This window comes from Meriones unguiculatus, chromosome 18 (genome assembly GCF_030254825.1).
Source record: "Meriones unguiculatus strain TT.TT164.6M chromosome 18, Bangor_MerUng_6.1, whole genome shotgun sequence".
NCBI classification, from domain to species: domain Eukaryota; kingdom Metazoa; phylum Chordata; class Mammalia; order Rodentia; family Muridae; genus Meriones; species Meriones unguiculatus.
Genome location: NC_083365.1, coordinates 65,876,351 through 65,903,871, shown reverse-complemented (window position 1 = coordinate 65,903,871; position 27,521 = coordinate 65,876,351). Strand labels below are relative to the sequence as shown.

The 27,521-nt window shown below is 48.2% G+C and overlaps 1 pseudogene; it reads left to right on the top strand.

Moving 5' to 3' along the window:
- Positions 1–1,279: 1,279 nt before the first annotated feature.
- LOC110546421 (large ribosomal subunit protein uL11-like) lies at positions 1,280–6,403 on the top strand (annotated as a pseudogene).
- The last annotated feature ends 21,118 nt before the right edge of the window (positions 6,404–27,521 follow it).

The window sequence follows — 27,521 nt, the reverse complement described above, 5'->3', positions numbered from 1 at the left end:
AGAGACAAGACTCAGTACCACGGGGTCCTTAGCTGTCACCCTGGCTACATGAGAGCTGTCTCAAAACAAAACAAACTTTTTTTTTTTTTTTTAAAGAAAGCTGGATGATAGCATGCCCTCAAGAGGCGGGGGCAGGCAGATCTCTGGGAATTCATGGCCAACCTGGTCTACATAGCGAGTTCCAAGCTGGCCAGAGCTACATCGTAAGCCCCTGTCTCAAAAATTGTTATTTATTTATTTTTTTTAAGAGAGATGGACCTTAGGAGGACTCAGCCTTAAAACATGTGCTTATTTTGCAGGCACAAGGATCTAAACTGAATCCCCAGAACTTCTATGAGAACGTCTGGGTTTGGGGGCTGGAGAGATGGCTCAGCAGTTAAGAGCACTTGCTGCCCTTACAGAGCACCAGGTTAGGTGCCCGGCACCCACATGGCAGCTCACGGTATCTGCAGCTCTGGTTCCAGGATCCAATGCTTTCTCCTGACTTCTGCAGGCACCATACTTGGCACATTTACACGCATGCGGGCCAAAGACTCATACACACAAAACCAAATAAATCACATAGGTTATACTACATAGATCCAGCTGTGGTGGTGCGTTTTTATAAGCGAAACATTGGGAAGGTGGAGTCAGAAGATCCTGGGGCTCACTGCCTGTTTGGCCAGTTCCAGAACGTTGAGAAACCCTGTGTCCAAAAGGTGGACAGTTGGGCACGGTGGCACATGCCTTTAACCCCAGCGCGAGGGAAGCAGGGGCATGAGGATCTCTATGAGTTCAAGGCCAGTCAGGACTACACACAGAGAGAGACTGTCTCAAAACAAAAACAATAAAAATGTGGACAGAGTCCTAAGACACAACACAAAAAGCTGACCTCTGGCCTCCACTTTGCATGAGTGTTTATGGGTCTGTGCCCATACATGCCTGTAACCCCAGCACTGACAGAGGCAAGCGAATCTGTGAGTTTGAGGCCAGCCTGCTCTAAAAAGCAAGTCCAGGACAGCCAGGGCTGCATGGAGAAACCCTGTCATGAAAAAGAAAAAGAAAGATAACCATGGTGGCAGAGGCACGGCCTTCGTGAGCATCGCCATCCCCATCCCCTTGCCACAGCTACACACCTGGTGCTCTGGTGCCGGATCGGGCAAGGGAGACTAGGCAGATACTTTTATTTTGGTCTTTTTGAGACAGACTCCCATGTAGCTCAGGCTGGCCTCAAACTCAGTAGGTAGCCAAGGATCACCTAATCCTCCTGCTTGCAGTTTCCAAGTGCTGTGGTTACGCAATGTGCACCGTGCCTGGTGCATGCAGAGCTGGGGACTGTATCCAGTATTTCCTGCAGGTCTGCCCACTTGGGGACACTGCCTGCCCTCCCTTGGCGGTGAGGTGTACTTGGAATTGACAACAAAACCCTGGAGGCTGTTTACCTCACCTTCAAGTGCCGCCAACTGACACACTGAAAGTTCCTGACTGACCCAGAGGGTCCTCTCCTCCCCGTTCTTCTGCCTCTGACTCGAGCTCCCTGAGAGGAGCCACAGTTACCGCACACCCACAAATAACCACCGGCTCTCACTTCCTGACCATGCAGAGCCATCATCCTGCCAGCACGAGGGATTGAGGTAACCGCTGCTCCAAACGACTGGGTCCCAGAGCGGGGCGAGTGAGGGACGGCTCCTTTATAGACTAACAATTCACAGTGTAATGGCCTAGCATTGCTCCTCTGGGAACAACCCCAGAAATGTATTTCCTCAAGCAAATAAGAGCCAAGTCTGCAAAGGCTAGGACTGAATAAATCTCCCATCCCGGGAGAATCAGCACCCTGAGACAAAAGCAATCAGTAAGCACTCTGCTCAATGAGAAACCGGATCGCGTGGGATTCGGTGCTATGGAGCCCAAGGGAGCCACAGCCCTGCCCCTTCCCGCAACGCCTCTTAAAGGGAGGCAGAACCCTCATCTGGGAGTGTCTCTTGAAGACCTGAGTGGCTTTCCCAGCTTGTGGTATGTTGGTGAAAATAGGCAAGGCTTCTTAGAGTTGAATGGCTTCTTTGATTTGGTTTTCTAGCAAACTCCTATTCATCCTTCAAAACTCTTTCTGAGTCACCCCCTCAGAGAAGGCTTCCCTGTGTCCTCGCGTTGTGTGGAGTCAAGTCAGTGTCGTTTTGACCCCTCAGGATAGTGCTCTGCAGTCTGCCAGGCCCCTTTCTTTGTGGCTCTCAAGAGGCAGCAGGTGGAGGTTTTCTCTTTCCCCAAGTAGTTCTTCATTTAACGAAAAGAATCCCTGAGGGGCTGGAGATTCTTAAGGGAAGTCTTGGGTTCAGTCTTGTCTGTAATTTGAGCATTCAGGATCAGAAGTTCAAGTTCATGCTTGGCTACACAGTGAGTTTGAGGCCTGCTGCTGGAGCTACAAGTGATTCTGTCTTAAAAACAAAGATGAAGCTGGAGAGATGGCCTGACTGCTCTTTCAGAGGACTTGGGTTCAAATCCCATCACCCACACAGCAGCTCACAACTGTCTGTAACTCCAAGATCTGACACTCTCATACAGACATGCATGAAGGCAAAACACCAATACACATAAAATAAAGGTAAATAACTTTTTTTTTAAAGATCAAGAAACAAACAAATAAGAAAAACAAAACCAAAGAAGATGGCGGGCAAAGGAGCTCACTGCCAAGGCTGTCAACCTGAGCTGACTCCTGGAAATAACAGGGTGGAGAGAACCAACCCCCACAAGTTGTCCTTTGACCTCTACACACGCATCATAGCATCCTTCAAACCATACACAAAATAAATAAGTAAATGTTATAAAAAAATTAATTTGAAAAACAAGAAAAGAAACAAAACACTGTAAGAAGGGATGTAGCCTGTGGACCAGACTGTCCCAGCCTGGGGTCAGGCAAGGGAGAGGGCGCAGAAATAATTGTATGAATGAATAGACTGATTAAGAACGAAAGGGTGAAGTTGGAAAATTCCCCGCAGTCAGTCCTTAAAAGCCAAGGTTTTGTTGTGCTGCGACTCCATCTCTCCCACTGCCAGATTCCTAGGAGGCACCTGCCTCAACCAAAGTCACCTCAAAGGACACAACAAAAGCAGTGGCCCGCCCCGTAGGAAACGCCTGCAGGTCTGTCAGCAAGACAAAGGGTTTTCCATTAAGCACAAACAGCTTTGCCCTCTTTCCCTCAAATCTCCATCTTGGGTGTGGCCCGCCCAGCACTGGGCTTTCTGTATCAGAGAAGATCTTAGAGTTCCTACAGAGAAGAAGGGAAAGAGGGGGCAGGCCTCACTGCAAGACGATGCTGAGGGTACCAACTTTCCATCTCAAATTTAGCTTTAAGCTGTCTTGACACCTCTCACCAGCGTTCCCTGTCTTAGGGTTTTTTTCTCCTTCTCCTTTTTCCCTTTCTTCTTTGGTAGCAAACAGTGGCCTCAGTTCTATCTGGGTCTGACCTTGAACTTGTGATCCTCCTGCCTCCTCCTGAGTACTGGGATTACTATTACAGGAGTGCACAACCCAGCTCACAGACAGCTAATGCTATACTTGTACTTGTGGCCAGGGCTAGGGCTTCAGGCACACTCTGTGAGCACCATCAGCTGGGCCACACCCTCAGTCCTACACCAGCTTCTCTAAATCCAGGCTGTGCCTGTGGAATCGGGCCTAGCTTCAGGCTCAACCCTGAACCAGTCTTCCACATCTGTGCCCACAAGAATGTTCGTTGCAGCCACGGTGCTGTGATCCTGAAATCCCAGCCCTCAGCAGGCTGAGGCAGGAAGGGTGCTGTTAATTTGAGACTTACCTGTACCGCATTATAAGTTCCAGACCAGCCTGGGCTACAGACTGAGACCCCATCTCTAAAGAACTACAAAAGAAAAGAATGTTCTTTGTAAGTCTCTGTATGGTTAAACACGAAATACCCCAAACATCCATCCCCAGTGGATTCATCAAATGCAGCGCAGCAAATATAGGCTTACTGTGGAATTGCCACCAAGAAAAGCTTTTGAGGAAGAAGAAAGCTTTGGATGCCTATGTACCATGCATGGCACATGGCTTCTCTGATGTCTCTAAGTGTTAATAGTTCTGGGCCTCGAAGAAATTGGGAGGAACATTTGAAAGGCAGGGTCTTACTGGAATGAGTGGCAGATATTTCAGTGGGCACTGGAGGGAGGATACAGAGAAAGCAGAGAAGAGAATCCCTGGTGGAGAAGGGACAGGGGGTCCCCACCCTAAGCTTGGAGAGGAAGAGCAGAGGCCTGAGAGGTGGTGGGTGGGTGGGCTAGTGTTTTAGATGTGCCCCTAAGAGCAGGGGGCAGCAGGGAGGGATGAGAAAGGGACAGAGTCCTCCCTTTAAGATCTAGGGTCTGACACATAGTATGTACTCACCTATAAATGAGAACATTAACCGTAAAGCACAGGATAACTGTGCTATAATCCACACACCCAAAGAAGCTAAGTAACAAGGAGGACCCAAAGGAGGATACTTGAACCTCATGCAGATGGGAAAGTAAAACAGATGAAGGAAAAGGAGGTAAATGGAGGAGGGAACTGGGTAGGAGAGGGGTTGCAGAATGGAAGAGGGGGCAGGAGTCAGGTGGCAGGGCTGGGAGAGAGATGGAAATCCGTGGGCAGGGCTGGGATCAGCAGAGACTTGATACAGGGGAGAGTCCCTGGAGACTATGGAGGTGATCCTAGCTGAAACTCCTAGCAGTAAGGGACATGGACCTGAAGTGACCACCTCCTGTTGCCAGGCGGGGCTTCCAGGGCAGGGAGGGGGACACCAACCCACCCACAAAACATTTAACCCAAACTTTGGTCTGCCTACAAGATGTGCAAGGATAAAGATGGAAGAGAGGTTGAGGAAATGGCCAACCAATGGCCGGCCTAGCTTGAGACCCACCCCATTGGAGAGAGCCAACCGCTGACACTATTAATGATACTCTGCTATGCTTGCAGACAGGAGCTTAGTATAACTGTCCTCTGAGAGGCTTCACCCAGCAGCTGATGGAAACAAATACAGAGACCCACAGCCAAATGTTAGGCAGAACGTGGCAGTCTTGTGGAAGAGGGGGGCAGAGATTGAGGGAGCCAGAGGGGTCAGGGTCAACTAACCTGGGTCCATGGAGGCTCACAGAGACTGAACCACCAACTAAAGAGCACGCACGGTACGGACCTAGGCCCCCTGCACATAAGTAGCAGATGTATAACTTGGTCTTCCTGTGGGTCCCCCAACAACTGGAGCAGGGGCTATCCTTTCCCCTAGCTGGACTGCCTTGTCTGGTGTTCATGAGAGAGGATGTGCCTAGTCCTGCTGCAAAATGATGTTCCATGGTGGGTTGGTACCCATGGCGGGCCTCCGATTCTCTGAGGAGAGGGGGAAGGGGAAGTAGAGGTGAGGGAACGGGGGGGGGGGAGGACTGGGAGGAGAAGAGTGATGGAGGCTTTGGTCCAGATGTAAAGAGAATGAATGAATGAATGAATGAATAAATAAATAAATAAATAAAACAAAGATCTAGGGACTATGCAAGGCATGATGTTACATGATTTTTTTTTTTTTCCAGTTTCTTCAAGACAGAGTTTCGCTGTGTAGCCCTGGCTGTCCTGGACTCCACTTTATCGACCAGGCTGGTCTTGAACTCACAGCAATCTGCCTGCCTCTGCCTCCCAGAGTGCTGGAATTACAGGCATGCACCACCACATCAGCTGATGGCGCATGCTTTTAATCCCAGTGCTTGGGAGACAGAAGCAGGTAGGTCTCTTCGAGGCCAGCATGGTCTACATAGAGGGTATCAGGCTAGCTGTGACTACATAGTAAGGCCCTATCTTCAGGAAAAAGAGGGGGGAGCTTTTAGCTTAGAAAGAGAGACAGTGCAACTTTTTCAGTCATTCCAAATCTGGGTTCATCTGACCCTAGCTGCCTCCACCACACCACCTGAGTTCAACTCCAACAGGATAGAAACCATATATTTGAGGTCCACTAGAGGCCAGGCCAATGACATATCTGCCTTGGCCCCCAAGATCCATTCCCTGGGTCTTCAAAAAAATTGGTGATGACATTGCCAAGGCAACCAGTGACTGGAAAGGTCTGATGATGACAGTGTAACCAGCTACTCAGAAGAGCAGACAGGCCCAGACAGAGGCGGCACCTTCTGCCTCTACCCAGATCATCAGGGCCCCCAAAAAGCCATGGAGGCAAAAAGGAGCAGGGAAACATTAGGTACACTGGAAATTGCACTTTTGACGAGATTGTCAACACTGACCATCAGCTGTCGCACCATTCTTTAGTCAGAGAACCTTTTGGAACTATCACGGAGATCCTGGGTACTGCAGTCCATGGGCTGCAATTGTGGGTGGCTGCCATCCTTATGACAGTCTAGGTAATGTCAGCAGTGGTGCAGTGGGATGCCAAGCAAGTTAAGAAGCAACAACGAGAAGATAGCTGACTAAAAGATCATCTGACAAAGCCAAACCAAAACAAATGGTGTGTGTCTGTAATCCCAGTACTCAGAAGGCTGTGGCAGGCAGCAAAGATTTTCAGGCTAGCCCAAGGTACATAATGAGACCTCTCTCAAGAAAAGAAGAGAGAAAATGAAAGAAAAGAAGATGGAGAAGATGAGGGTGGGAGTAAGAAAAGTAAAGGGAAGGAGAGGGGTGAAAATAGATAGATGATAGCTAGAAAGACGGACAACAGGGAAGGAGAGGTCCCCAGAACTAACAAAAAGCCAGGCACTATGGTGTGTGTACTTCTAACCGTTATTGGGGAGGCAGAGACGGGAGGACCCTGAGGCTCACTAGCTAGCCAGCCTAGACTACCTGGTGAGCTCCAGATCTGAAGGCCTCTTCAGTCTTCTACAAGCACCTGAATACATGCATACATGGGCGCACACACACACACACACACACACACACACACACACAAACACACACACACAAAACGGTGATTGGCACCTGAGGAATGACACCTGAGGTTGACTTCTAGCTTTCACACATCACATGCATACACATGTGGACCCACAGAAGCATGCCTATGCACACACGTGTACACATATGTATAAACACAATGTTCGGTATGTCCGTGTGGACCTGACAGGAGCATTACCCAGCTGGTGTGGGGATATGTAGACCTGGACTGTTACTACTTCCGTTTTATAGAGGGAGATATCATGACTCCAATCAAGTACCATCAGATCACGACACAGCTAGCAGAACTGAGCTTCGGATCCCAGTTAAATGGCATGTGAAGAGATTCCCTGGTCTTGTAGAGGGAGGCAGCATTCACAAGCTCTGATGGCCTAATTAGCTTCCAGCCATCTGGCTCAGAAATGCTTTTCAGTCTTTCTCCTCCCACCCCCCAAAAATGATCAACAGATGACAGAGGCTTTAATTGATAGGAACCAGGAGGTGGAAATGGCTCTCATTTTAGGGTGAGCTCACACTCCTGTCTGATTTTCTTCTGATGAGAAGATAAGGGAAAATGGCAGGATGTCAAATTCCACCCAAACCGCCAAGATTCCATCCCTGTCTGTCGTGCCTGCAGGCTCCTACCCATCCGGTCCCGAGCCTGCCTTCACCCCCCACATTGCCTGCCTCCCACAGTCACACTCCTCAGGACCTCTCCAGCCAGCAAGATCTCAGAGAAACGCCTAGAAGCTCCTCAAAACAGATGTGGCAACAGTTAGCGAATGCAAGACATTTCTCAGTCAGCACCCATTTTGTGGACAGGGAGACTGAAGCCTGCTTTACAGGGACTTGGACTGAGCATAACCCAGTGGGCCTTCATGCCCAGAATCCCCAGCTTGGCACTCGTGGGTCCTCAGTTCTCCCAAACTGCCACAACGTCAATATTCAGCTCTATGGGTCCTTTCTGAGAGGCCTAGACTGGGAGAATGTGCAGCATGAGCCAGGACCTTGGCCAAGTCAGAAAGAAGAACCATTGTGTGTTTGATCATCCCCCTTTGAGGAATATTTGGCTTCCAGAAAGCAATATTATGATTTGTTAACAAAAGCCAAATTTCTCATTTTCCCACGACTGAGCTTTTTTTCCCCCCTCTGTCTTTTTATTTTTTTATTTTTATTTTTTGCCAGTCATCTTGGTCTTATTAATCAGGAACGCTCTCCAGAGACCCTGCTGGAGGCTGGCATGTTGGCCACAGGCCTGTTTTCAGCAGTAGGGGGCTGATTTCTCTGCAGGAACGCAGCCCTGCGCTGCAAACATGTGATCCACCATCCCCTGATCCCGTCTTTAGAGGTCTGGGAGTGCCCAGCCCTCTCTCAGCCGGAAGTTCTCAAGTTCTCCATCAGAGTGCTGGTAGGGTTGGGTCTCCTGAAGGCTGAGAGAGAGCTTTGTGGCACATGCCAGCAAGATGGTTCGGTGGGTAAAGGTGCTTGCCACTGATCCTGACAACCTGAGTTCGATCCCTAGAATCCACATGGCTGAACAAGAGAATGTTGTGTGTGCCATGGCGTGCACACTCCTACACATGTACTCACATACACACATGCAAATAAATGATAAAAAGATTTTAATAGAATTCTTTGCCTTCTGCGGTTGGGAGTTGTGATAGCTATTCTTGGTTGTCAATTTGACTACATCTGGAATTAACTAAAACCCAATAGTAGAGGGCACACATGTGAAGTGTGTGCTTAATTTGAAGTGGGAAGATCTTCTTCTTCTTCTTCTTCTTCTTCTTCTTCTTCTTCTTCTTCTTCTTCTTCTTCTTCTTCTTCTTCTCTTAAAGACTTATTTATTTATTATTTATACAGTACTCTGCCTGCATGTGTGCCTGCACACCAGAAGAAGGCACCAGGTCTTACTATAGATGTTTATGTGGTTGCTGGTGATTGAACTCAGGACCTTTGCAGAAGATCCAGTGCTCTTTAACCTGTGAGCCATCTCTCCAGCCCTGAAGATGTCCCTTCTAATCTGCCTGTTTGAGTAGGAAGTCACATCTTTAATCCAGATCGTTAACCCAGAGCTAATCTGGGCTGTGTCTTCTGCTGGAGGCCTACATCAGGACAGGGAAGAAGGAAGCTTTTGCCCTTCGCCTGCTCGCCCTCACCTTGCTACCAAGTCCATTCCATCACTGGCATTAGAGCCTACTTCTTCAGAATCCTGGAGTGTACTGAAGACCAGCTGTGACATTGAGCCTTGGGGACTGAGCAACTCTGGATTCTTGGATGTTCTGTTCATAGCTCACCATTGTTGGTTTAGTTAGACCATACCCTGTAATTGATTCTAACAAATCCCCTTTCTATATATGTAGAAAAAGAAATTCATCCTTTAAGTTCTTTTACTCTAGAGAACCTTGACTAATACAGCACTGTAGCAATCTTTAGTTTGTTTAATTCCAGATGTGTCACCAGGCCAGCAAGATGGCTCAGTGGGTAAATATACTTACAACCAAACCTGAGTTCAGTGGCTGGGTTCACATGGTGGAAGAAGAGATGATTCTCAAAAGCTGTCCTCTGACTTTCAGGTGAATGCCATGGGATGTGCACGCTCTCTCTCTCATATATATACATATATATATGTATATTCGTATGCACACACATATATACACACATGCACATATATGTGACATGTATGTATATATGACACACGTGTGATTCATATCATATATGTGTGTGTATATATAGAGATATATGAACGTATATATATCTCACCTGGAGAGAGAGCCTGAAGATCTGAGCTCAATCCACAGAATCTACCTAAGGGTAGAAGCAGAGAATCCACTCCACAAGTTGTCCTTTGCCCTACACAAATGCACCTCGGCAGTCCACCTCCTACATAAACACTAATCATGAACACAACGGCAGGCCACCCCCTACATGCACACCAATAATGAACAAAATTAACTCAACATCTAGGCATGGAGACAGGCGTGGTGGGGCCTACATTTAATCCCAGCACTTGGGAGGCAGAGGCAGGCAGATCTCTATGAGTTTAAGGCCAGCCTGGTCTACAAAGTGAGTCCAGGACGGCCAAGGTATATGGAGAAAGCCTATCTCAGAAAACAAACAAACAAACAAAATCTGGACGTGGGATGGAACAGACCTCAACACTTAGAAGGCTTGGATAGGAGGAATGTCAATTGCAGGCCATCCTAGACTACATAGGAATTCCAGGCCAGCCAGGTCTGCATATAAAACCTCGTTCCAAAGAAAGGAAGGAAGGAAGGAAGGAAGGAAGGAAGGAAGGAAGGAAGAAAGAAAGAAAGAAAGAAAGAAAGAAAGAAAGAAAGAGGCAAAAAACAACAAAGAACTTGGCCAGTGGCTAAAGAAGCTTTGCATGACTTTTAAAAACTGCTGGCAACGTGGTACATGCTAGTAATCCTAGCACTTGGGGAGGCAGAGGCAGGCAGATCTCTGTGAGTTCGAGGCCAGACTGGTCTACAAAGTGAGTCCAGGACAGCTTTGCTAAGGCTTCACAGAGAAACCATGTCTCAAAATAAAACCAAACCCAGAAAAACAACTGCATTCACTTATGTATTTGGTGAGAAGAGGGGCCGTGCCATGGAGCACTTAGAAGACACTTACAGGAGTGGCTCTCTCCTATCATGTGGGTCCCAGGGATTGAACTTGGGTCCTCAGTCTTGGCAGCAAGCACCTTTACCCACTGAACCATCTTGCAGGCCCCATATATGACTCCCACAAAGTGAAAGGCAGCATGAGGTCAGAATCACAGCTCATGTTTCTGCCCTGTGGTCTGTTTCTGCTTCCGTTCAAAGACTTGGGGTTTTGTTTTGTTTTGTTTTCCCCTGATTTTGCAGCCGAGGGAAGCAGAGCTCAGCATTTCCTCAGCCTTGGGTCCAGCCGTCTGCTCCAAGCACAGGGTCCTTTTGACTGTCACGCCCAGGGAGGTAGTCCTCCCCGGCTGTGGGGCCTCTCCTTCCACCATGTGAGATGCTTAGCTCCTAGGTCTTGGCAGCAAGCACTTTTACCTGATGAACCGCCTCTCCTGTCCACACTGCCAGTCCTTCGACGGCCGTGGCACAGGCGGGGAAGCAGCCCGCCCTGCCGACTCCGTACTCCAGGACAGGCACAGATTACGTGTTCACTCATTCATTCTCGCGCTGTTCTCAGTGAGGCCTTTTGAAAGTTTTATGTTATTTCTAATTAACTGAGCGTATTTCTAATTGCACAGACAAATTACACACTGCGCTGCCACACCTTGAGTAATGGCTGTGCCCGAGAAATCATCACCTCTGTCATCTCTGTGATAACACTCTTACGGTAGCTTGCCGGAAATAAACAACTCTGTCTTCTTAGGGGCAGTAACTAGAACACCAGACTTTCCCGCTTAATGTAAATTTGCACGCAGCTTTGACCACCTCCCCTTCCTCCTCTTTCCTTCCCCTCTGTGCTCAACTTCTAAATCAACTTTTTCATTTGTTTGTTTTCCAGTTCCACATCTGGGTAAAATCATGCAATATTTGTCTGTGCATGGCTCCTTCCAGCTAATAAAATGTCCTCCAGGCTCTCCCATCTTGTAGCAAATAATAGGCTTCCATCCTTTTCAGGGCTGAATAGTATTCCATCATGTACATTCACCATATTTGCATTTCTTTGTTTAACTTTCTTTGTTTAACTTTTTACTGGTTCTTTGTGTACTTCACATCATGCACCCTAATCCCACTCCCCTCTCCCTCCTCTCACACCTGCCCTCCCTCCTTGTAAGCTCCCCCAACACACATTTTCATTGATTCATCCTCTCCTGAACACTCAAGAGTCTTCTCTTTTTTAAATTATTTACTTTCATTTTTTAAATATTTTTATAAACTTTATTATGTGTATGGTTGTCTTGCCTGCATGTATGTTTGTGTATCATGTGCATGCATCAGAAGCATGGATGTGAGCCATCATGTGGGTGCTGAGATTTGAACCCAGGCCTCTGGGAGAGCAGCCATCTATCTGCTCAGTGCCTGGCTCCTCTGGTTTTGTGAGCAGGGCTGTCACAAACCTGGGTGCTTATGACACTTCCGCACATACACCAGTTTCCTTTCCTTACACAGAAGTGGGACAGCTGGGTTCTACTTTGGCTGAGGGACCCCACCCTGCTTTCTCTGCTGCCCCCCTTTATATCCTATCCTACATTATATAAGACTTCACACCCCCATATCTCCCAAGCTTTGCTGAGCAAGCACTCTTCCGTGTACCTACAGTCCGGTTCCTTTTGGTGGAATTACGGTCTCTTTTCAAGACAGGGACTTCTGTAGCTCGGGCTATTCTGGACCTTTCCGGTAGCAGAGGAGGGCCTTGAACTCTTGATCTTTCTGCTTCTACTTTCTAAGCCCTAGGATTACAGGTGTGTGCCCCCGTGCCTGGTTTATGCAGTGCTGGCCGAACCCTTTCTGCACGTGAGGTGAGCAGGCTCCCGACGGAGCTTCATTCCCAGACCTTAGTGCTTAGTTCTTTTCGCTTTGTTAGGCTTTGTTTTTTGCTGGACAAGCCCTCTGCCCTTGGGCCCAAACCCAGGCTGCCCCCCCCCGCCCCGAGTTAGCGAGCATTTATGAGTCCTTCTTCACTGTCAGGGTCTGGGATATGTACCGAGCATAGAAATGAAATGGTGACCTTTGTCACCTATTATGAAACCTGTTATGGTTCTAGGGGAGCAGGTCCGAGTCACCAAGCCCAGGAGAGGTTGAGGGGCTAGAAGGCAGCTTTCTAACGCAGGAGACACCTTGAGGTGAGGAAGATGACAGCACACATGGGAGACTGGAATGGAGCTCACTTGATAGATGTTTGTCGTGCGCACATGAAGCCCCCGCACGCGCACGCGCGCGCGCGCGCTCGCGCGCGCACACACACACACACACACACACACACACACACACGGCATCAGGCATCAGGTACTGCCATTTCCCGTGTCTCCAGGTTGGGACAGCAGCCTGTACCTACCACAGTTCACTAGACCAGGAGGAGATGGGGACATTGGATTTAAGATAGAGTTTTAGAAAAAGGCAGGAGGCCAGTGACCCAGGTTCATGTACTGCCTGCTCCTGTTGGATGCAGACACTAGGCTGAGGGAGAGAGGTATAATGCTCGAAGCTTCCCAACATCATAACCACTTGGTTAATGTTACAACACACAATAAAGGTGGCAGTCGTTTATTGGCAGTCGTTTCTAAGATTCCAAGTACAGACATACTTAACGCTCCTTAGAAATGTCCTCATTTGGGTTGGTCTTGGTGGCTCGTGTCAGTAATCACAGCCCTTGGGAGGCTGAGTCAGGAGGAGCTCCATGTGCTAAAGTCTCCACTCCTGGAGGCTATAGTGAATTCAGGTCTGCCTGAGTGATGCCCACCCATGCGCACACGTCAATGTGGGCAGGGCTTCGGATGGAGCTGAAGGGGAGTGTTGGCTTAGCGTGTCCCCAGCCCTAGGTTTCAGCCCCAGAACGTCTTGAACGATATATCATGACACAAGCCTGTAATCCCAGCATTCTGGAGGTGGAGATTGGAGCCTAGGAAGCTCAAGGTCTTTCTTGACTACATATCTAGTTCAAGGCCAGCCTAGGCTATGTAAGACCCTGTTTCAAAACCAAATGAACAGAAAACAGAAATTAAAAAAACAAAACAACAACAACAACAACAACAACAAAACACTTCTATTTTCTCACTTGCAACAGCCTTCTTTGGGTAAGTGCTAGTTCCTGTTTGACAAACGGAGAAACCGAGGCTAGGCTTTGGGGAACAAGTTATTTTGCGATGGGACCCAAGCACCTGCAGAGGTTGCCCCAACTTTGGAAGGTGTGGCTCTCAGACAGGGTGCGGAGCCCCAAGGCACAGAGGCCTCCCACATTCCAGCCTTGGCCGAGACCCAGAGGACAGGAACAGACAGGGAGCAACCGGGCCTGTCTGCACCGGATCAAAGCACAGGGTTGAAGGCTGGAGAGCAGTAGAAGGAGGAGACGCAGCCTTGGAGCCATCCTGACTTCTCGCCTTCATGCCAGGTCCACCCTCTGCCTGGGTGCCCCGAGAGGGTCTCGGAAGGTGGGTGTGAAGATGAGGACCTAAGCGTGAGCAGGCACCTTAATGAATGTCGATACCTGGCCGGAAACCCTATTTGCCCGAGCCTAAGCTTGCAGAGAACGTTCGGACAGTCTGGGAAAATCGGGGTGCTCTGTACTCACCTCCCACCCCGAATCCCTGCAGCATGCGCCGACAGACACACGCATGTGCATTTGAGTGTGTGACTCTTCCTCCGTGGCTTCCCTTGACCTCACCCACTCCCTGTAGCTTTTCTGATGAGCACCGTCAGGAGCCTGGGCTTTGTAAGAAAAAACAAAAAAACAAAAAAAACAAAAAAAACCTCGCTTCCTCACCAAACTTCAAGGCCACAAAAGTCCACAGAGGCCAAAAGAGTCTATCGTAACTGCCTGGGTGGAAGGAGGAAGTCCCAAAGCTAAGGGCTGACCAAGGACACACAGCCGCGAGAGCCAGGCCCAGACCTCGTGTGGAGCTCAGAGGACAGCGTGTAGGAGCTGGTTCCGATCTTCCGCTGGGAACGGGAATGTTAGTCTTGGCGGATGGCAGGCGCCCTTATCCCCTGAGCCATCTCGCCAGCCCTGTTAGTTTTCCACATGAGCCATAACAAATAGCCACAGATTTCATGGCTTAAAAAGACACGAACGTGCCGCTCTACTGTCTGAGGATCAGAAGCCCAGAGGAGACCTCACCGGAGCAACGGGGGGATCAGGCTGAGCCCTGTTTTGAGGCTCTAGTGGAGGACAGCCCCGCTCCTGAGGGCTGCTGGCAGACGCTGGTTTCTGGCAGTTGCAGGAGAAAGCTTTGTTTTCTTGTTGGCTGCGAAAGAGAGTAGTTTTCCAGCTTTCAGAAGCTGCTGCATTCCGTAGCCCGGGGCCCTTCCTCCATCTTCAAAGCCAGCAATGGGCATTGGGGAGATGGCTGAGTCGGAAAACATGGTGGTCTCAAGAGCACAAGGGCCTGAGTTCGATCCCCTGCACTCACTTAAAAGGTCACTGTGGTGGCTGTAATCCCATTGCTGGGGGCTGGAGACAGGGGATCTGTGGAATCAGTGACCATCCAGGTTAGTCTAATTAATGAGCAAGCCCCAGGTTCTAAAAAGAGACTGCCTCAAAACCTAGGAGCAACACCTGAGGTTGACTTCTGGGATAGACACACGTGCACACACACACACACACACACACACACACACACACACACAGCAGGGTGCACACAATCCTGTCTAGGCAAACACACAAGCAAAACCACAAAGAACCAGAACAGTTCCCAGCTTCTAGAAGCTTCCTTACACTAAGGCCCTTCACCCTTCTTCAAAGCTAGCAATGGCTATGGAGAACAGTTTCCTAACCTGCTGTCTATCCCTCTCTTCCACTTCAGAGACTGACGGGGTGGAGCTGAGCCCAAGCTCTCTGTTTCAAGGTCCCTAACCTAATCATATCTGCAGGGTGCCTTGCCACGTCAGGAAAGTACAAAACACAGCTTTTGTGGTTCTTTGCCACAACACTGGCTGTGCCCATGACCAAAGGAGGGCTAACCAAAGGCAGTCCTTCAGCTGCCAATCTGGGTGGAACTCCTCCCATTCAGTCAGGCGGCTCCTCAAGTTCTCTCTCCTTCCTTTCCCTCTCTCTTGCCCTCTCTATCTCCCTCTCCTTTCCCCCTCCCTCCTTTCCCCTTTTCTCTCCTTCTCTCTTGAGGCAGGATTTCAGGTAGCTCAGGCTAGCCTCAAACCCGCTTTGCAACCAAGGATGACCTGCCTGGAATTCTCCTATCTCCACTTTCCAAGTGCTGGGATTATGAGTGTGTGCCATCACTCCTGGTTTATAAAGTACGGGGGATGAAATGCGGGGCTTGGAGCATTCTGATCAAGCACTCTACCAATCCGGAGCCACACCTCCAGCTCTCAAGTCAGTTTTGACACCATTTACCTGGAAGCAGTTTCAGGTACAACAATTTGAGGGCTCAGCCTACCAAGACTGTCACTCTTCTCCAATGTCAGATGTAAACCCATGCCTCTGGGACTTCCGATTGTCCAGTAAAAGTTTGGGTTCCCTCTCATTGGGTTCAATTCATCTGCTAGAAGAGGGTGTGCCTCGGTGGTAAAGCACTGACCTAACATCTGGGGGCCTCAATTTCCATTCACAACACAGAAACAAAACAAAACAAAAACCAAGACCCCGATAAAACACACATGAAACAAACATCAGTTTGTAGTAGTGGCTCCTAGAACTGTCTGGCATCTCATTAGAAACAGGGAGCTGGGGGTGCGGCTCAGCTGGAGAGGGAGCTATTGCCAGGATGCAGGTGGCCTGGGGTTGATCCTCAGCGCTACCCTTAGCAGATGTGGTAGTGCACACCTGTAGTTCTACCACTGGAGGAGCAGAGACAGGAGAATCATTCTCAACTGTACAGCAAGTTGAAGTCCAGCCTGGGCTACAAGACCATGTTGCAGAAGAAGATGTTTTTCTCCTGGAAGTGGGGGAGCAAAGGAGAATGAGGAAGGCTCAGGGTCTCGAAGTCCCTTGTAAGGGATCTATAGAAGGGTCATCTGATTCTCTTTCGGTCCGACCTCCTATGGTTCCACTGTCTCCGACAGAGCCCCAGCCTTCAACACCTGCGCCTTTGGGAGACACCCAAACTCTATCAGGGCCCTGAGTGAATCCTAAAGCTTTGAGAATTGAGTTCCAGCACCCAAGCTTGGGCTGGGGAAACACTGACCACCACAGCTAGGCTTGCTCACTCTCTCCCAGCTGAGGCGAGTTACGTGGATGACCGGCTCTTCTCGCCTTCAGAATACCGCATGGCACTCTCATGGGACGCATCCATGAAAAGAAGATCCAGCGTGTGGTGGTCAGCACTAAACGACGCTTGACAGGACCTAGAATCTCCTGGAAGACAAGCCCCTGGTCCTGTCTGTCAGGGAGCTTCCAGACTGGGCTAGCTGAGACCACACCTTACAGTGACACCATTCTGGGGGCTGGGGCCCTGGACTGAGTAAAAAGGAGAAGGGGGGCCAGAAGGGCCAGTCTTGGTGTCAGCTTAACCACATCTGGAATCAATCAAGACACAAGCAGCTGGCATGCTTTTGGGGATTTTGTTTTTCTTTTTTTTCTCCAGGATTTTATTTATTGTATATTTATTGTATGTGGATGGCTGTTTCTCCTGTATGTATGTCTGTGCACCGCATACAGAGGTCAGAAGAAAGCATTGGAGGTCCTGGAACCGGAGTTACAGGCAGTTGTGAGCTGCCAAGTGGGTGCTGGGAACTCAGCTGAGGTCCTCCAGAAGAGCAGTCTGTTCCTCTTAACCTCTGAGCCACCTCTCCAGCCCCAAGAGGGATTTTTTCCCCCAGATCTCTTGAGGTAGAAAGACCTATGCTAAATCTGGGCCACACCTTCTGGTGGCAGCCCGCACAGAAGGACATGAAGGAGAAGGCCTTTGCCTTTTGTATTCCTTGCCCTCATTTTCACTGACGAGTTTATCTACCCTGTTGCTAACGCATTCCTTCGCTGGTGCTTCTTCAGGATTCCAGCATCGACTGAAGATCAACAGGTCTCCAGGAGCCTCCAGGGCTCCAGCACTAGACAGGGGCTGTTGAGACACTCAGCCTCGTGGACTGAACAGCTATCAGATTCTTGGCCTTTGTGACAGGAGACAGCGGTTGCTGGAGTGGCCCACATCTTGTAAGCCACTCCGACAGACCTCCTTGTAATATATTTGTATTTATTCTACCAGTTTTGTTCCTGTAGAGGATCCTGAGTAATACAGGAGCCAGCATTCATTCCCCCCCCCCCCCCCCGTTCCTTGACTATGAACACAATGTGGCCAGTTTCCTCAGCTCCTGCCACCATGAAGGACCTTCCCTTCCTTCTGTTGCTTTGTTAGGCATTTTGACATAGCAACACGAAAAGTAACTGATACAAATTAAAAAAAAAAAAAGCCACTGTTGAAATTTTCAGACATTGCACATAAGGAGGAGCATGCTTGTTCTAGCTTGCTTCCGGTTGCTGTGATAAGTGCCAGGAACAAAAGCAACATAGGGAGAAAAGGGTTTATTTGGCCCATATTTCCGTACCACAATCTGTCCTGAAGGGAAGTGATGTAGGAGCTCAAGGCAGGAACCTGGAAGCAGGAACTGAGGCAGAGACCGGAAGGACGATGCTGACTCACCAGCTCCTTCTGGTTTGCCCAGCCTGGGTTCTCACTCAGCTCAGGACCACCTGCGCAGGGTGGCATCGCTCACTGTGGGCTGAGCCCTTCCACATCCGTCAGGAAGAAAGTAATGCTCTGCAGATATGCACACAGACCAATTTGGAGGAAATTCCTTAACTGAGACACCCCCCCTTCCAGGTATGTCTAGGTTTGTGTCAAAGCTGACAAAAATTAACCAACATAATGTAAACGCCATGAACTCACACTGTATATTAACAATCAGCTCCAGGCTGATCTGATTCCCCTCTGTGGCCACCCACACCAAGATACCCTATGGCATGGAAGCCAGTACCCTGGTATTCATTATCTTGCTTGGATCAGAGCTGTAGAAAACCCCGGGCTGGGGTGTAGCTTCATGGTGAAGCCTTGCCTGGTGTGTGTAAGGCCTGCCATGCAAGAACTTGCCAGCATCCAGCTTTAACTTCCTGAGTAGCTGGGCTGACAAACCTGTGTCACAAACCTGCCAGCTGATGCTTTGAACAAAAGGGAAACTTACTTTTTTTCGACTGTTTGTTTTGCTTGTTTGTTGGTGGTGTGTGTGAGCACGCACGTGCGTGTGTGTTTCACCCACTCTTCTTCCGGGTGTTGTGAGGCACCGTCTTGGACCAACTGTTTTGTTATGTTGAAGTGAAGATAGAGTAGGAAAGGGGAACAAGTGCTTTTTTTGTTTTGTTTTGTTTTTCTTTTTCTCTTTGGTCTTGCAGCTGAGACTCAAGATCCGACACTGCTGTGTAAGAGCTTACCATGAAGGATGCCTCTTCCCTTCAGCGCTTCATCCTCTCCCCCAGGCCCACAACCCCTGCTTTCTTCCTTTTTCTCTATCTAGAACCTTCAGATCCTAGACTGACGGTGCCACCACATTTAGGATGGGTCTTCCCATCTCCATGAGCCTAGGACAAACCCAAAGTCTAACCCAGTCCAGATCATTCTCCACAGCTGTGTCAAAAGGGCTTATTTGGTGACTGTACATCCTCTAAAGCTGACAATCAATATTAACCTCATACAGCTCATAGTTAATATAAAACATCACCTTCATCATTGTCATCATCATCATCACCACCAGTCATCATCGTCATTATGAGTAGTATTGGGTCTCTAAAATCCAATATTTATTTTGCAGCCAGTTTTGATGTTAACTCCTCATCAGACATGCATGACTTGGGGCCATTGAGATGGCCCTGACAGTAAAGGTACTCCCCACCAAATCTCATGACCTGAACTGGGTCTCTGGAACCCATGTGGAAGATTCACAGATTGTCTGTCCTCTGACTTCCACACTCATGCTATGACACTTGTGAATGGACACACACACACACACACACACACACCTACACAAAACAGGTAAACCAGAAAAAGACTTGGTGACAGCCGCCTTTACCCACTAAGCCATCTTTCCTGCCCCTGTGATAATCAAAGGAGAGAGGTTTTGTTTGGGCCTACAATTCCAGAGGTCAAAGGTCACTTGGCTGCACTGCTTTTAGGTCTGTGACAGTGTTGTACATTTTGGTGGAGCGCGTATAGTGGGGGAGCTGTTTGAGTCCTGCTGTCTGGGATTCAAGCACTGAAAGCAGATGCTGGGAGTCCAATAATCCTCCCAGGGTGTGTGCCTGGGCCCTAACTTCTTCCCACTAGGCTCCACCTCAAGGTAGACACAAGATTCAACATATGGACTACAGTTCCCATAGTGCTGTAAGAGACTCCAGCCTGGCCTAAGCAGGGGACCACGGAAAACGGTGTATGGGAAGGAACTGAGATAGCCTGGCCAACACTTGGCATCAACTTTCAAGCATGGGAAGTCTTCAGGAACTTGCTTGCATTTTTATTTTATTTTTTTAGGGGCTGGAGAGGTGGCTCAATGGTTAAGAGCAGTGGCTGCTCTTCCAGAGGACCCAGGTTTGAGTCCTGTCACCCACTTGCCAGCTCAGAGCTTCTTATGGCCTCTGTGGGCACCAGGCAGACATATGGCACACAGACATGCATGCAGGCAAAGCACATACACATAAAATAAAATATTTAATTTAAAATGTATGCATTTATTTTCTTTTTAGAGATAGAGCTTCGGTATACAGTCTTGGCTGTCTTGGAACTCTGTGTAGACCAGACTGGCTGGGAACTCAGAGAGATCTGCCTGCCTCTGCTTCCTGAGTGCTAGGATTAAAGGTGAGCTCCATAATGACTGGTTTGGTTTCTTCTTTTTCTTTTTTTAATCATATGTGTGAGTATGAGTTTTGAGGTGTGTGTGTGAGTGCAGATGCCCACAGAGGTCAGAGAGGGTGTGGAATTCCCTAGAGTTACAGGGGTTGTGAGCTGCCTGATGTGGATGCTAGGCATTCGAACTCAAGTCCTCTGTAAGAGCAGTATATACTCTTAATTGCCGATCCATCTCTCTAGTCCCTCCATTCAGCCTTTAGTCAAGCCCTGGGTGCCAGCCAGCCTCGAAGCCTTCTGGTGGAATCACCAACAACATGGAGCAGAGTCAAACTGTCTCTTTCCTTGTCCAAAGCCTTGCATTTATGCCATTGATTTGTACCATTTATTTGTGGGTGATTTGTGCCACTACAATTGGGGTGGTAAGTTGTATCTGCCATTTTTTTCAATTTTGGTAATGTTTTCTATTCTTGATATTAGGTAAATGACAGAATGCATAGGTGACAGTGGTCTCATGAGAGAATAATGAAGGGCTGGCAGTGGCTCGGCCAGTACAGTGATACTGGGAAAGCACGAGGATTCTGAATTCAATCCTCATGACACAGGTAAAAAGCTAGACATGGCGGTGCACACGTGTAATCTCGACTGCAGAAGACAGAGACAGGATCCCTGGAGCTTGCTGGCCAGCCAGTCTAGCTAATGAGTATGCCCAGGTCCCAGTGACAGACCCAGATTAGAAATACAAAGGTGGGAGGGGGATGGAGGGATGGCTCAGCAGTTAGGAATATTTGTCGCTAGTGCAGAAGGCCCAGGTTTCCAGCACCCACACAGCAACTTACAGTCATCTTTAACTCTAGCTCCAAAGGATCCAATACCCTCTTTCGGCCTCCCCAGGCACTGCACACATGCAGTACACAGACATCCACACAGGCAAACACTCATGTACTGAAAGTAAAAATAAATATATCTAAAAGTAACCCTGCCAAACAACAAACAACCCCTCCCCCCAAAAAGGTGGATGGCTCCTGAGGAGCAACACTGGTGCTCTCTTCTGGCCTCTGTACATACAAACATGTACTCCCTTAAAAAAGAAGAAAATAAAAAAGAAGAAAATAGATTTAGCATTGCCTAACAATGCCATAGCCTTTGTAATACCTGACTGCAGTGTGCTCCACTGTAATACCTGACTGCAGTGTGCTCCACTGTAATACCTGACTGCAATGTGTCACACTGTAATACCTGACTGCAATGTGCTACACTGTAATACCTGACTGCAATGTGTCACACTGTAATACCTGACTGCCATGTGCTACACTGTAATACCTGACTGCAATGTGTCACACTGTAATACCTGACTGCAATGTGTCACACTGTAATACCTGACTGCAATGTGCTCCACTGTAATACCTGACTGCAATGTGTCACACTGTAATACCTGACTGCAATGTGTCACACTGTAATACCTGACTGCAATGTGTCACACTGTAATACCTGACTGCAATGTATCACACTGTAATACCTGACTGCAATGTGTCACACTGTAATACCTGACTGCAATGTGCTCCACTGTAATACCTGACTGCAATGTGTCACACTGTAATACCTGACTGCAATGTGTCACACTGTAATACCTGACTGCAGTGTGCTCCACTGTAATACCTGACTGCAATGTGCTACACTGTAATACCTGACTGCAATGTGCTCCACTGTAATACCTGACTGCAATGTGCTACACTGTAATACCTGACTGCAATGTGTCACACTGTAATACCTGACTGCAATGTGTCACACTGTAATACCTGACTGCAATGTGCTCCACTGTAATACCTGACTGCAGTGTGCTCCACTGTAATACCTGACTGCAATGTGCTCCACTGTAATACCTGACTGCAATGTGTCACACTGTAATACCTGACTGCAATGTGTCACACTGTAACACCTGACTGCAGTGTGTCACACTGTAATACCTGACTGCAATGTGTCACACTGTAATACCTGACTGCAATGTGCTCCACTGTAATACCTGACTGCAATGTGTCACACTGTAATACCTGACTGCAATGTGTCACACTGTAATACCTGACTGCAGTGTGTCACACTGTAATACCTGACTGCAATGTGTCACACTGTAATACCTGACTGCAATGTGCTCCACTGTAATACCTGACTGCAATGTGTCACACTGTAATACCTGACTGCAATGTGCTACACTGTAATACCTGACTGCAATGTGCTCCACTGTAATACCTGACTGCAGTGTGCTCCACTGTAATACCTGACTGCAATGTGCTCCACTGTAATACCTGACTGCAGTGTGCTCCACTGTAATACCTGACTGCAGTGTGCTCCACTGTAATACCTGACTGCAATGTGTCACACTGTAATACCTGACTGCAGTGTGCTCCACTGTAATACCTGACTGCAGTGTGCTCCACTGTAATACCTGACTGCAATGTGTCACACTGTAATACCTGACTGCAATGTGCTCCACTGTAATACCTGACTGCAGTGTGCTCCACTGTAATACCTGACTGCAATGTGCTCCACTGTAATACCTGACTGCAATGTGTCACACTGTAATACCTGACTGCAGTGTGTCACACTGTAATACCTGACTGCAATGTGTCACACTGTAATACCTGACTGCAATGTGCTCCACTGTAATACCTGACTGCAGTGTGCTCCACTGTAATACCTGACTGCAATGTGTCACACTGTAACACCTCACTGCAATGTGTCACACTGTAATACCTGACTGCAGTGTGCTCCACTGTAATACCTGACTGCAATGTGCCACACTGTAATACCTGACTGCAATGTGTCACACTGTAATACCTGACTGCAATGTGCTACACTGTAACACCTCACTGCAATGTGCTACACTGTAATACCATGTTGCAATGTGCTACATTGTAATACCTTACTGCAATGTGTCACATTGTAACAATATACCTTGGTGTGTCACATCGCACTACCTTACTGCAATGTGTTACATTGTAATACCTTACTGCGGTGTGTTACAATGGACTAAAGAAACCACACTGCCTGTCATAGAAAAATAGAAGACATGCAGCATTCATGAAGTACCAAGTTTGATCCCAGCATTCATCAAACTGTAGAGTTGGCATTTCATAGCATAATCCCAGAACTCAGAAGGAGGCAGAGAATTAGAAATTCAAGGTTATCTTTGGTGACATAGTGAGTTTGAGACTAACATGGGATCCTGCCTTAAAAAAGGTTTTTTGTTTTTTTTTTCTTACATACACATCCCCATGCTCCCACACAAATACAAGGGGATGGCAACATGGCTCCAAGGGCAAGGGTGCTTGCTGGCAAGCCCAGTGACCTGAGTTTGATTCCTGGAACCCAGATGGCAGAAGAAGACAACTGACCCCTGAAAGCAGTTTTCTGATCTCTATACCTGCTCTGTGGAGCAGTTGCACTACACACACACACACACACACACACACACACACACACCACACTTCACATATACTGTACCTCTTTATATCGAGAGTGAATACCCAACAGTCAATATGGTCTAGGTTTGTGTAAGTACATGCTACATGTATATGCTGATAAAACCACCTAATAGTGATGAAATGTTAGAATGTATCCATTATGAAGTGCACAGCTGTGAATCTGGAAAAATTTCTCTGGGGGACAGGGTGTCACCCACTCAGATTCTATTGCTAAGAGGAGACAAAATGACCAAGCCAGAAAGAGTTGCCTCATAAAAGAAAACATTTAATTGGGGCCTGCTTACAGTTTTAGAGGGTCAGTCCGTTATTGTCATGGCGAGAAGCAGACAGGTGTGGTGCTGGAGCAGTAGCTAAGAACTTAATGTCCTGATTCGAAGGAAGTAGGCCGAAGGGGAAGGGGAAGTCAGGAGGAGGAGGAGGGAAAGAGGGAAGGATGCTGGGTGAGTTTTTGAAACCTCAAAGCTCACTCCCAATAACAGACTTCTTCCCACAAGGCAACACCTCCTAATCCTTTCCAAATAGTTCCACTAACTGGTGACTAAGCATTAAATGCTATGAGACGTCCGGGGAACATTCTCATTCAAACTGCCAAGAAGGACCCGAAAAACCTCTTCCTACTGTCCCCATCCCTGTCCATATTTCTGTGTTTCTACATGTCACCAGGACAGGCCTTGCCCACAGGCTCCAAGCCCTCTCAAAGCATCTTCCTTGTCTTTTGTCTTGAGCCTGCTTGTGGTTACATATGAGCTTGTGGCTTTGAATGAAGCATAAGGAAAGAGGGACGCAATGGCTACTACTCACTGTGGTATCAAGACTCTTAGCACCTGCCGCACAGAAGTTGCTGAAGGAACCCGGACTTGACCAAAGTCAAGTGAGCACGAGTGTCCCAGTGCCCACAAGGACTTCCTTTGCCAGAACAGTGTTGTATTACAAGACTTTTTTCTCTCTTTCTGATTCCTCAACTTCTGACCCTCTAGAGAGAGTAGGATGCGATGTTTGCATAGCTCTATTCAAGATCCAAAACACCCCATCTTTACCTCCATTATCAGCATCTTGCCAAAATAAGCCTGGATTCCAGTAGGAGTTGAGCTGGTCTGAGAAGGAAACAGAGAAAAAGCCGTCTCTCCAAATGCTGATTTGTTTAAACTTTTCCACAAACTTCAACACAGAGAAACCAACAAAGACAAGCTGGTAATGAAGTAATCAGCTGACTCTGTTAATATTCCAGCCAGGAGAAATGAGTTCTGGTTTCACAGGGCAGATATGAATGGGGTCATTAAATGCAGCCCAGGGAAGGAGAGGGTTCACTTTTTCTGTCTATGTCTGAAAGCTCAGCAGGAGTACAAACAAGTCAGTGGGAGGAGCGGCAGTCTGATACTCTGATGATTAACGGAAAAGGTCTCTTTCAGACATCTTTTTGTTTTGTTCTTTACGTGGATTTGGGGGTGGGGTGGGGCTCACATGTCACAGATGGTATGTAGAGGTCAGAGGACAATCTGCTGGAGTCTGTCCTGTCACTTATGTGAGTTTCAGGGATCCAATCAGGTCAGCAGAGATCTGCAGCAAGCGCTTCTACCCTCTGAGCCATCTATCTCCACAGCCCTTTATGCTACATTGTATACATTGGCTTCTGTAAGTTTCTTTCTTTTTTGAAAAGGCTGACCTGGAACTGGCAATGTAGACCAGTCTGGCCTCTCACGCTCAGAGAGCTGCCTGCCTCTGGAGTCCTAGGACTGAAAGCATGTGTTGCCTGATTTAGGTTTCCTCTGAGATTGAAAGTGCATCTTTCAGGGAAGCTCTTTTAAACGGGAAGGTAAATGACTCAAAATAGCTTACCAGAACTCCCTGGAACTTACCAGATTTGCTAGGGCCCTCCCTAGCAGAGTAAATAATAAAAATTGAGAGGCTTCCTCAAATGAGGAAACTGAGCTGCCAAGGAGATTGATTGTCAGGCAAGCCAAAGGGTGAAGAAGTCTTTGAGACTAGACCAGCTTCCAAGAAGGAGAAGAAGGAGGAGGAGAAGAAGAGGGGGAATAAAAAAAAGAAGAAGGAAAAGGAGGAGGAAGAGGAGGTGGAGGAGGAGGAGGAGGAGAGAAGAAGAAGAAGAAGAAGAAGAAGAAGAAGAAGAAGAAGAAGAAGAAACCAGTTGAGCTGCCTGAAAGATGTTTAGAACAAATGAAGCACCTGGAAAGGACACTCTCCAACCTATTGAGCTGCCTGCAGGCTGGGCAGCATGCTCCAGGTCTCCAGCTTTGTGGCCTGTCACCCACACTGGGGTGGCCAGGCTGGGCAGCGTGCTCCAGGTTTCCAGCTTTGTGACCTGTCACCCATGCTAGGGTGGCCTTTGCTGTTGATGAAGCTGTCCTTGAGTCATCTCTGCTCCTCTGTGTAAACCCTCACCATACTCCTGTAAGTAACTCCAATAAAACTCATTTTGGTTCACCAAGTTGGACTTTGGAGGTGTCTGTACTTTGGACAGTCGTGTGTTTCTACCTGGGGGGAGTGGACACACGTTGCTTCATCTCCCCAGAAAAGTTTGGTCACACAACACCAGGTATTAGCACCCCCACCCAGAAGAGTTTACATCTGAACACGTGGTCAGCCCATTCTCTCCCCTCCTCCCACTTCCCATCCTGGAAAACCTACTTTGAGGAAAATAAAATTAGCATTATACCTGGTATAACTGTAGTATTTTCTGCACCCTGCCCCCAGCTCAAGAAGAAATTATTGCTTCTTTCATGTGAGGGGAAAAGAAGGAAAGAAGGTAACAGGAAATGAAGAACGGGGACATAATATTTCCCCTTTTGTTAAAAAGTAAGCATCAAGGCCAAGGACAGGACCAGGCCAATAAAGGTGCTGCTGCCAAGCCTGGGTTCGAATCTCAGGACCCACCTGATGGAAGGAGAGAGACAGCTCCCTTCTGTCTTGTCCTCTGATGCCTGCCAGACGGCTGCGACTTCACACCCTGCCCCACAAGATCAAATTTAAAATATAAAAAATGTAAAACTCAGGGGCTTGGAGGTGGGCCACGGAGGGAGAGTGTCCGGAGAGGTTGGATGGCCTGGGATTCTATCCCGTCAAGTAATTATTACTGATTTACAGAAACAAATACATAGTTAGGGGAGGGCCCGAGGTGTAAACCGTGCCATCCACCCAGAGGAATTCCGTGAGTAAAATGGGCTGTGAAGGACACTCTCCTAGGCAGGGTGGAATTGGGTCTGGAGGCTTGGTTCCCTTGCATTCCAAACAGAAGGTGTAGGAAGGAGACGCTGCTTCCAACCTCAGCAGGACACATCTATTTAACTGTGTAACCTTGGATTCGTGACTCAGGGCTTGGACCACTGGGCAAGTTTTGAAGCTTCCTAGGCGTCAGTCTTCCCACCTTTAAAAAGGGAAGGAGACGCCTTGACAAAGGTTAAATAACACAAAGGAACCAGAACACCGGTTTCCACCAACATCAGGAAGAAATATAAAGCCCCGGAGGCAGCTTTCCAGGAGCATTCCAGAGCCCCCCAGGGGAAGCTGAGTCACGTGGGTTGGTAGGGCACAGCCCCGAGCTGCGTGCTTGCGTCTCGGAGTGGACAGCTCTGGACTGTGTGGAAGGCTCGGGACTACTGAAGCTTTCCTGCACAGCCTCATCTACACTTTGGCCCGCAACTTCAGGGAGCCTATTTCTCCCTTCTCCCTCTGTTGTTGAGTTCTGATTACTTCCA